Genomic DNA, 10,365 nt, shown 5'->3' on the forward strand with positions numbered 1-10,365 from the left:
GGGTGGCAACCCTTCCTTTTCCAAATTTGGGAGAAAGCCAGGGACATTTGACAAGTCAGGAAAATCTAGCCCCAAATGCATGGAATGTTACCAATATGGTCACTACAAAGGCGATCCTCAGTGCCCCAAGAGGGCACCGTCCACTACCGGACAGGCACCTGGGTTGACTAGTGTAGCACTCGGGGGGGAGATGGACCCAACTAGCTTTGGGGAACAGGTAGAGATTTCCCTAGTGTCCCTGGGAGAAGGAGAAATGGTGCCCAAGGCCCACATGCCTAGAAATACTTCCAAGTACCGGCAGTGGGTCACCATTGATGGGCAGAGGGTGGAGGCTCTGCGTGACACAGGAGCCAGTATGACTACTATCAAGAGTCAGCTGGTGTCAGCAGAGCAGATAATGCCTAATACATTCCACCAGGTCAGAGTAGCTGACAATCGCGAGAGTCACCTACCGGTGGCTCTGGTTCCCTTTGAGTGGGGGGGGGTCTCTGGTACTCTGAAAGTAGCTGTGAGTCCTGCCATGCCTGTAGATTGTCTGTTAGGCAATGACCTTGAGCACACTGCTTGGAAAGAAGTGGAGCTCAGGTCTCACCTGGAGATGTTAGGGTTACCTGAGTGGGTCTGCATGACCACACGGTCCATGGCTGACCGAGAGGGAAGTCAAGGGCATCTGGAGCCTGGAACGATGGCCCAGAGAGCTGCCAGGAGGAGGGACCAGGGGTGCGGGAAACCGACCCCCGCTGTTCCCACAGTGGCTGACGGGGCTCCTGAGGAGGAGGCTTCCGAGCCAACTGGGGAAGACATCGCCGCCCTAGGTGACTTACCTGAGCTTGCTGGTTGGCAAGTTGAGGGTGGACCCACCAGGGAGGACTTCTGCAAGGCGCAGAAAGAATGTCCCACTCTAGAAGGTTTGAGGAAACAAGCCTCAAACCAGGCAGCCGGCGACGCCTCTGGCGATCACCACCTATATTGGGAGAATGATCTCCTTTACAGTGAGCCTAAGGTTCCGGGCTTTGGGGCAGCACGTGTGCTGGTGGTCCCCCAATGTTACCGAACCTTCCTACTGGGTCTGGCTCACGACATTCCCCTGGCAGGACATTTGGGGCAGGGCAAGACCTTTAACAGGCTTGTCACCCACTTTTATTGGCCCAAAATGAGGACACACTCAGACAAGTTCTGCAGATCCTGTCCTACCTGCCAGGCCAGTGGTAAAGCAGGAAAAAGGGTTAAAACCCCCCTGATTCCACTTCCTGTCGTTGGCACCCCCTTTGAAAGGGTGGGCATCGACATTGTTGGCCCCTTGGACCCCAAAACTGCCTTAGGCAACAGGTTCATCCTGGTTTTGGTGGACCATGCCACCCGTTACCCAGAGGCAATCCCTCTAAGGACAGTAACTGCACCGGTGGTGGCCAGAACCCTGATGGGGATATTTACCCGTGTGGGGTTCCCCAAGGAAATAGTGTCTGACAGAGGCACTAACTTCATGTCCGCATACATGAAGTCGCTGTGGGATGCGTGTGGTGTAACTTACAAGTTCACCACACTCTATCACCCCCAGACGAACGGTCTTGTGGAGAGATTCAACAAGACCCTGAAAGGCATGATTGGTGGCCTTCCTGAGGCCATGAGGCGTAAGTGGGACGTCCTCTTACCATGCCTTCTCTTTGCTTACAGAGAGGTCCCCCAGAGAGGGGTAGGGTTCAGTCCCTTTGAACTTCTCTATGGGTACCCTGTCAGGGGACCCTTAAGCATTGTCCAGGAGGGATTGGAGAAAGCTCCAAAGGCACCCCCTCAGGATGTGGTCAGCTATATGTTGGCCCTCCGCAACCAGATGACCCGCTTCTGGAAAGAAGCCCAAGATAACCTTGAGGCCAGTCAAGAGGTGATGAAACAATGGTATGACCAGAAGGCCACCCTGGTAGAGTTTCAACCTGGAGACAAAGTGTGGGTAATGGAGCCAGTAGAGCCCAGAGCTCTCCAGGACCGCTGGTCTGGCCCATTTGAAATAAAGGAGCGGAAAGGGGAGGCCACTTACCTAGTGGACCTCAAAACCCCTAGGAATCCCCTAAGGGTGCTCCATGTGAACCGACTAAAAGCTCATTGTGAGAGGTCGGAGATCAACATGCTTCTGGTCACAGATGAAGGAACGGAAGAGGAGAGTGAACCTCTCCCCGACCTCCTCTCTGCCCAAGAAGGTGATGGGTCAGTAAGCGGGGTCATTCTGTCTGGCACCCTGACTCTAAATCAGAAAGGAGACTGTTATGAGCTGTTGGAGCAGTTCTCCCCCCTGTTCTCCCTTACTCCTGGGCTGACCCACCTCTGTGTTCATGATATTGACACCGGTGACAGTCTCCCTGTGAAAAACAAAATTTACAGGTTGTCGGATAAGGTGAAGGCCAGCATCAAGGAGGAGGTCTCCAAGATGTTGACTCTAGGGGTCATTGAGAAATCCAGTAGTCCCTGGGCCAGCCCAGTGGTATTGGTCCCTAAGGCTACTGCCCCAGGTGCGAAGCCAGAGCTCCGGTTCTGTGTGGACTACCGGGGTCTCAACTCAGTCACCCGGACTGATGCTCACCCCATCCCCCGAGCTGATGAGCTCGTGGACAGGCTAGGCGCTGCCAAGTTCCTGAGTACGTTTGATCTTACTTCAGGGTACTGGCAGATCGCCCTGACTGAGGGGGCTAAGGAAAGGTCCGCCTTTTCCACCCCTGACGGCCATTACCAGTTCCGAGTGATGCCGTTTGGATTAAAAAATGCCCCCGCTACCTTCCAACGGTTGGTTAACGGGGTCCTGGCTGGCAAGGATGCCTTCTGTGCAGCCTACCTGGATGACATAGCTGTCTACAGTTCCAGCTGGGAGGAACACCTGCTCCACCTCAAGGAGGTGCTTCAGGCCCTGCAACAGGCAGGCCTGACCATCAAGGCTAGTAAGTGCCAGATTGGGCAGGGTTCCGTGGTGTACTTGGGACACCTAGTAGGTGGTGGCAAGGTGCAGCCACTCCAGGCCAAGATCGAAACTATCAAGGCCTGGCAACCACCTCGAACCCAGACTGAGGTGAGAGCCTTTTTAGGCCTCACCGGATACTACCGCAGGTTTGTCAAGGGCTATGGTACCATTGTGTCCCCCTTGACAGAACTCACGTCCAAGAAGCAACCTAGGTTGGTGAATTGGACAGAGGCTTGTCAGAAAGCCTTTGACGCCCTAAAGGAAGCCATGTGCACGGCCCCCGTGCTCAAGGCCCCTGACTACTCCCAGGAATTTATCGTGCAGACAGACGCTTCAGAGCATGGCATAGGGGCAGTCCTAGCACAGCTAAATGAGGAGGGCCAAGATCAACCGGTAGTCTTTATTAGCAGAAGGCTATTACCACGGGAACAGAGGTGGAGTGCTATTGAAAGAGAAGCTTTTGCTGTGGTCTGGGCCCTGAAGAAGCTGAGGCCCTACCTGTTTGGGACTCACTTCCTAGTTCAGACAGACCACAGACCCCTCAGATGGCTCATGCAGATGAGGGGTGAGAATCCAAAACTTCTGAGGTGGTCCATTTCCCTACAGGGGATAGACTTTACGGTGGAACATCGCCCCGGGGTTGACCACGCCAATGCTGATGGTCTCTCCAGGTACTTCCGCCTTAGCGATGAGAGCTCCCAGGAGGTCGGGTAGCTCTCCCCACTTTCAGCTGGGGGGGACACATGTTAGACCTGACAGCCTTAGGGTAGTCACCCCTAACTTTTTGCCTGCCTCCCTCCTCGTTTTGGATACTGTTTTGCTGGTTTTTAGACTCTGCGCACTTTACCACTGCTAACCAGTGATAAAGTGTATATGCTCTCTCTCTGTAAACATGGTAACTTTGGATCATACCTGATTGAACTATTTAATCTACTTATAAGTCCCCAGTCATGTGCACTCCAGGTGCCTAGGGCATATAGATTAAATGCTACTAGTGGACCTGCAGCACGGATTGTGCCACCCACTTAAGTAGCCCCTTTTCCTTGTCTCAGGCCTACCATTGCTAGGCCTGGGTGTGCAGTTTCACTGCCACCTCGACTTGGCATTTAAAAGTACTTGCCAAGCCTAGAACTCCCCTTTTTCTGCATATAAGTCACCCTTAATGTGTGCCCTGGGTATCCCCTAGAGCAGGGTGCTGTGTAGGTAAAAGGCAGGACATGTACCTGGGTAGTTATATGTCCTGGTAGTGTAAAACTCCTAAATTCGTTTTTGCACTACTGGGAGACCTGCTCCCTTCATAGGCTAACATTGGGGCTGCCCTCATACACTGTTGAAGTGGCAGCTGCTGATCTGAAAGGAGCAGGGAGGTCATATTTAGTATGGCCAGAATGGTAATACAAAATCCTACTGACTGGTGGAGTCGGATTTAATATTACTATTCTAGAAATGCCACTTTTAGAAAGTGAGCATTTCTTTGCACTTAAATCCTTCTGTGCCTTACAATCCACGTCTGGCTAGGTTTAGTTGACAGCTCCTTGTGCATTCACTCAGACACACCCCAAACACAGGGTACTCAGCCTCACTTGCATACATCTGCATTTTGAATGGGTCTTCCTGGGCTGGGAGGGTGGAGGGCCTGCCCTCACACAAAGGACTGCCACACCCCCTACTGGGACCCTGGCAGACAGGATTGAACTGAAAGGGGACCTGGTGCACTTCTTAGCCTCTCTTTGAAGTCTCCCCCACTTCAAAGGCACATTTGGGTATAAAACAGGGCCTCTGCCCTACCTCATCAGACACTTGCTGGAGAAGAAACCGGAACCAGAAACTACATCCTGCCAAGAAGAACTGCCTGGCTGCTCAAAGGACTCACCTGTCTGCTTTCTACAAAGGACTGCTGTCTTGTTGTTGCCCTGCTGCCTTGCTGAACTCTTGTCTGGCTGTGAAAGTGCTCTCCAAGGGCTTGGATAGAGCTTGCCTCCTGTTCCTTGAAGTCTCAGGACCAAAAAGACTTCTTCCTTTCACTTGGACGCTCCGTGCGCCGAAAATTTCGACGCACAGCTTGTTTCGCGGCGAGAAAAACGCCGCACACCGACGCTGATCGACGCGACGCCCTCGGGACGATCGAGACTTCGACGCACAACCTCGCAAGGACAAAGCCGCTCGACTTTCCAGGAGAAATCGACGCGACGCCCACCGTGAGTGCGAAACTTTGACGCACGGCCTCGCAAGGACAACGCCGCCCGACTTCCAAGGAGAAATCGACGCGACGCCTGCCGTGAGACCAAACTTTCGACGCACGGCCTCGCAAGGACAACGCCGCCCGACTTCCAAGGAGAAATCGACGCGACGCCTACCGTGAGATCGAAACTTCGACGCGCAGCCCCGCAGAACGACGCGCAGCCGGAAAACAAGCAGGAGAATCCACGCACAGACCCGGGACATCTGGTAATCCCCGCGATCCACAAAAAGAGACTGTCTGCGCGCCGGAAAACGACGCCCGACTTCCCCGCGTGGAAAAGACCGACGCAAGTCTGTGTGTGTTGAGGAGAAATCGACGCACACACCCCTTTTTCCACGCATCTCTTCTCCTGTGGCCCTCTGAGGAGATTTTCCACCAGAAACCAGGTACTTTGTGCTTGAAAGACACTGTATTGCATTCTAAAGACTTAAGACACTTTATATCACTTCCCTGTGATATTTCTACAATTATCCTGATAAATATTATATATTTTTCTAAACACTGTGTGGTGTAGTTTTGTGGTGCTATATGGTGGTATTGTATGATTTATTGCACAAATACTTTACACATTGCCTTCTAAGTTAAGCCTGACTGCTCGTGCCAAGCTACCAGAGGGTGGGCACAGGATAATCTTGGATAGTGTGTGACTTACCCTGACTAGAGTGAGGGCTTTTGCTTGGACAGGAGGTAACCTGACTGCCAACCAAAAACCCCATTTCTAACAGAGAAGTTTAAAGTACATTAGGTCCTGAAGAAGCGTCAGAGGATCCTTTTGGACCACAGAGACGCAAAACATGTCGACCCTAGTCTGAGGCAGGTCTGGTAGTTCCTGACCTCCTCTCTGTCTTATATGGTTGTTAGAGAGTGGTTGAGCATTATCTCTATCTCACTCTCTGGTTATATTTTTTTGATCTTGGCCATCCCCCAACACAGAGAAATAAACACAGCACTTAGTTAGGGTCTTAAGCCAATTTTATTATTTTTTGTTGATCTCTCCTCTTTTTTTCCTTACTCACTCTTGGGGTTTTGTGGCATCATTGAGAAAAGATCTCAGGCAAAGAGCCCGCCTATGGGGGTGCCCGTCAGACATTGCAGCGCTGGTCTGACGAGGAGCACGTCCGATGATGAAGCATGACACTCAATAGGGTGTGTGAGGACTCTTGCTCATAATAATCAGGACTCCCTAGTGTTCACCCTGTCTTTCTTTCTCTTTTTCGAACAGTGTATTTCATTATATAGAACTTCCGAGATACATCAGACAGCAGAGTAGATAAGATGCTTCTTTGAGATGGCATCAGGGGCGGCTCCTCCACTCGGGCGGAGGAGCCCCCTCCCCAAACCCAAAAGCAGCAGGTGCTTCAAAACTTTTATAGAAACAACATAATAAGCTCAGTTTATTATGTTGTTTCTATAAAAGTGGGCGGGCCACGAACATGATGTGGATGGTGTTGGAGTAGTCCCCCTCAGTGAGCAAGTACGTTGGCTGGCAGTCTCTGGCCAGCCAAACATGCATGCACACTGTGGTCTCTCCAGCCCAGCACTGTGTTACCAGGCTGGAGAGAGCATACACAGGCTCCCAGTCTGCATGGGACCCCCCTAATTGGGCGCTCCCAGCCAATCCTAATGCTGATTTGAGCAGCGTCAGGATGGCCGCAGAGCAGGCTGGGAGCCTGTGCCTGCAGCCTGCAAGGACGGAGCAGAGCGGATGGAGCGTTGCTTCGCGGGAGAAAAGGTACGTTTTATTTTATTTATTTTTTATTTTGTTTTGGGTCCCCCACTCTCCCCGCCACGCATCGCCCTGACCCTTTTCCCACCTGCAAGCCACGACTGGATGGCAGTGGTGTAACAGAGGCCCCCGCAGCCCCTGAGGAGCAGGGGGGTCCTGAGCTCCAAGGGGCCCCCTCAGCACAATAACCCGGCCTGGGAGCTCCTGAGTGAGTTGGTACGGGGATCCCTCCATGTACTTTGCAGGGGGTTCCTCTGCGAAACGGAGGGCACCTAGCAACATTGTGTGCTAAAGAGGCTTACCGCTGGTCATCTGTTTGTGCACCGGTTTCAACTGTCCAGCACATTTGTTGTTTTGAGACACCTGTTTTCCCCAGGCTCTAGGGATTTTTGCTGTATTCGTGACTGTGTTCCTACCTTTCCCTTGAGAACGCTTAGGCTGACCTGATCCGTTTCCGCTTATTTTCACGGTGGTTTCTTCGTTCCTCACTTCTCCATTAGGCCATAGGTTCAAGGTGACCTACTTGAAGGTATCTGGTAAGGAATTCCAGCTGAGCTTAAATGTCCAGCTGTGCAACATAATGGATTTGCAACATAGTAAACCAGCCATTATCTTTCTATTTAGTTGTCATTATCTGCACTTTCCTCCGATAGCCTAGGTCAGTGCTTCCCAACCTTTTGGCTTCTGTGGACCCCCACTTTTTCATTACTGGAACCCGGGGACCCCCACTGAATCATTATTGGAATTCAGCATTACTGAAAGCTGGGGACCTATTCTGAGAATATTATTTAATTTTCCAAGCAGTCGCGGACCCCCTGTGGAGACTTTGCGGACCCCCAGGGGTCCCCGGACCACAGGTTGGGAGCCACTGGCCTAGGTGATTGACATTGAATCCAGAGCTGGTGCGCCCCTGGAGTTGCTTCCGCCGGGAGAGAGTGTGGGAGAGATCTTCCAGATGCAGCTGTTGTGCTTTCTTTTGTCTTGACCTTGTCCTAGCCTTGTGTCCCTTGGGGAAGTCATTGTGTCAGTGCAGGGACTATCACAGGACATGGTGTATGAGAAAAGAGAGTGGCTTGCATGCACACCTGACTCAGGAGGCTTTTGGTGTTCACTGACAGGGCTGCTGTCTTTTGGGAGTGATGATGTTAGGCGTTTGGTGGTACAAAAGTGCATGACCTCCTGTCTAATCAGGCCACTGGGAGCAGGACCGATGATTCATTAAGATGTGGGAGACAAGGCTTAGGGCTGCACCTAACGGTGGCGACAAATTACCGCGAAAGTGCAGCAAACAACGCCCCTTTCGTGTATGGCGAGCACTTCAAAATGCAAATGCTGCTGTCGCAGGACCACTGAAAAGCCCATTCCTGCATGAGACCCAGACACGTGCAGACCTCTCACGTGCACCGTGGCCTCAAATGAGGAGAGCGGAGTGATTTACACAGGTGTCATTCTCAAACCGCATAACGTTATGGATAAACTAGTCCACTTGATTAATACAGGTACTGCAAAAACGCACGGGCCACAGGTTTGAATCCCTATGGTACTGACTCAGCCATTCATCCATTTGAGAATAACATCAAATAGGGAAAGACAATATTTAACTAGTGCAACATAATTAATTGTGAGAAGTGGGTTACATACATCAGGGACAGCATATCGCTAAATCATGGCTGCGTTTAGCACCTGGATATCAAGTGACTGATAAAGAAGCATGTATAGCCCAAAGCAGCAGGGAAAGCAGTGGTGAAGTCTCCCTTGAAGACCACAGAAGAGGAAACCTTTACCAGGCAGCTATGTGGTCTCTGGCAGCAGATGAGAACGCTACAGAAAGATGGATGAAAATTAGGAGGGTGTACATTGTTTCCTCTGAAATATCGTATACCGCCACAAATGCTCCCTGGAAGCACACACTCATATATCACGCTCACACCCACTCATGCATACACCTGTGCACAAGAACTATTATGGGCAGCCTACCAATTTTGTTTTCCAGAAGACACACTCCTGTTATAAAAATAACTCGCACATTCTTGTAATCTAATGCTATGGTAATTGTTTTCAAAACATACTTGTAATCCCCATTATTCGGAGTCCTTTTTTCTCCCTCACAAAACGTGTACAGCTGGTTGCATCTGCACGCCTCGGGTACCCTACTAGCAGGATACTCTATGGAGAGGAGGGTGATGGCTAGCCCTTCCACACACTTTTATTACCAAAGAATCCTTCAGATGATTATCGTTAGATGAAGGATGCAAAACTGCTTTAGCTGCCACTACAGACCAAGACTTAATTAAGGGAATGTCCTGTATTTGAGCCTTCTCCAGCACAATGCAAAACTCACCAGCTAGTCAACAACGATGTGGACCAACTAATTTAGATGTCCATATGTTTGACCCTGAAACTCCACTTGTCATGCAGCAATAACTCATAACTTCTCCGGGTTCGTAGGTGCCTACTTGCCATCTTAATATAGGCAACTAAAGTCTTCAGATAATGCCCATATTCTGTAACTAAAGAGCAGGCAGTCAGGCCTTCTGTAACTGTTCCCATCACTTCTTTGTAAAACAATTTCCCCTTGTCTATCATGACCCCCCTCAACAACATCTTGGTTTCAAGGGAAAACAGAAGACCAGCCTCTTCAACATCACAACTACACTGGCCTCATAGTCCTGTCCTCCACTGTTGTTTACCTCTTTAGTTTGATAAAGGAGCTCAAAGGGGGACTGAAATTCTGGAGTAGATGCAAAACAAGTCTAAAGAAGGAAGCAAAGCTTTGTGAAAGCACCATTGTAGGAATATATTGCTTGTCAATCTACCAGTGTAGTGTTAAAGTTAGGAAATGGTGGGACTGCCAAGGAGATGAAACCCATTCTGCAAAGCATTTGACTCAATTTATGCCTTTCATTCAAAAGAAAGGCTCAAGCCCTGCAGGGCACAGAAGAGATCCATTGATGAACCTGTCAGAAACTTTATGATAAATCCTGGAGCTGGAGACTTGCCTTCTCAGCAGTCATAATTCAATAGGCAAAGGAGGAGATACATAATGGAAATGGATATGTGATTCTGAGAGGAGAGCATTGCACAGGGTGAACCCAAGTGGTATGTTTTGTCAGCTACCAAATTAGAGGAAACCAGGACATCTAGATCTATAAAGGAACCACTATTAAAACATGGGAACTCGCATAAGTTACAAACCTGGGTGAAAAAGAGTACAGTAAAAGCCAGTGGATAAGAAACCTAGTGCAGAACACAGAAATTAAAGCAGTCTGCGTAGAAGGTAATGCGATCCAGACAGGAAAGTGCCAGTTTCCTGCATACTCTGTGGAAAAAAGGCTAAGTAGCTGAAAAGAGCAAATATTCTGTTGTGAAACACTTCAAGAAAAGTTTTCATTCCCTGGATATGAACTATTGAAAGGGACAGATCCTGTTTTTGACCACAACCTGGAGAGT

The sequence above is a fragment of the Pleurodeles waltl genome, chromosome 3_2 (assembly GCF_031143425.1).
Source record: "Pleurodeles waltl isolate 20211129_DDA chromosome 3_2, aPleWal1.hap1.20221129, whole genome shotgun sequence".
NCBI classification, from domain to species: Eukaryota; Metazoa; Chordata; class Amphibia; order Caudata; family Salamandridae; genus Pleurodeles; species Pleurodeles waltl.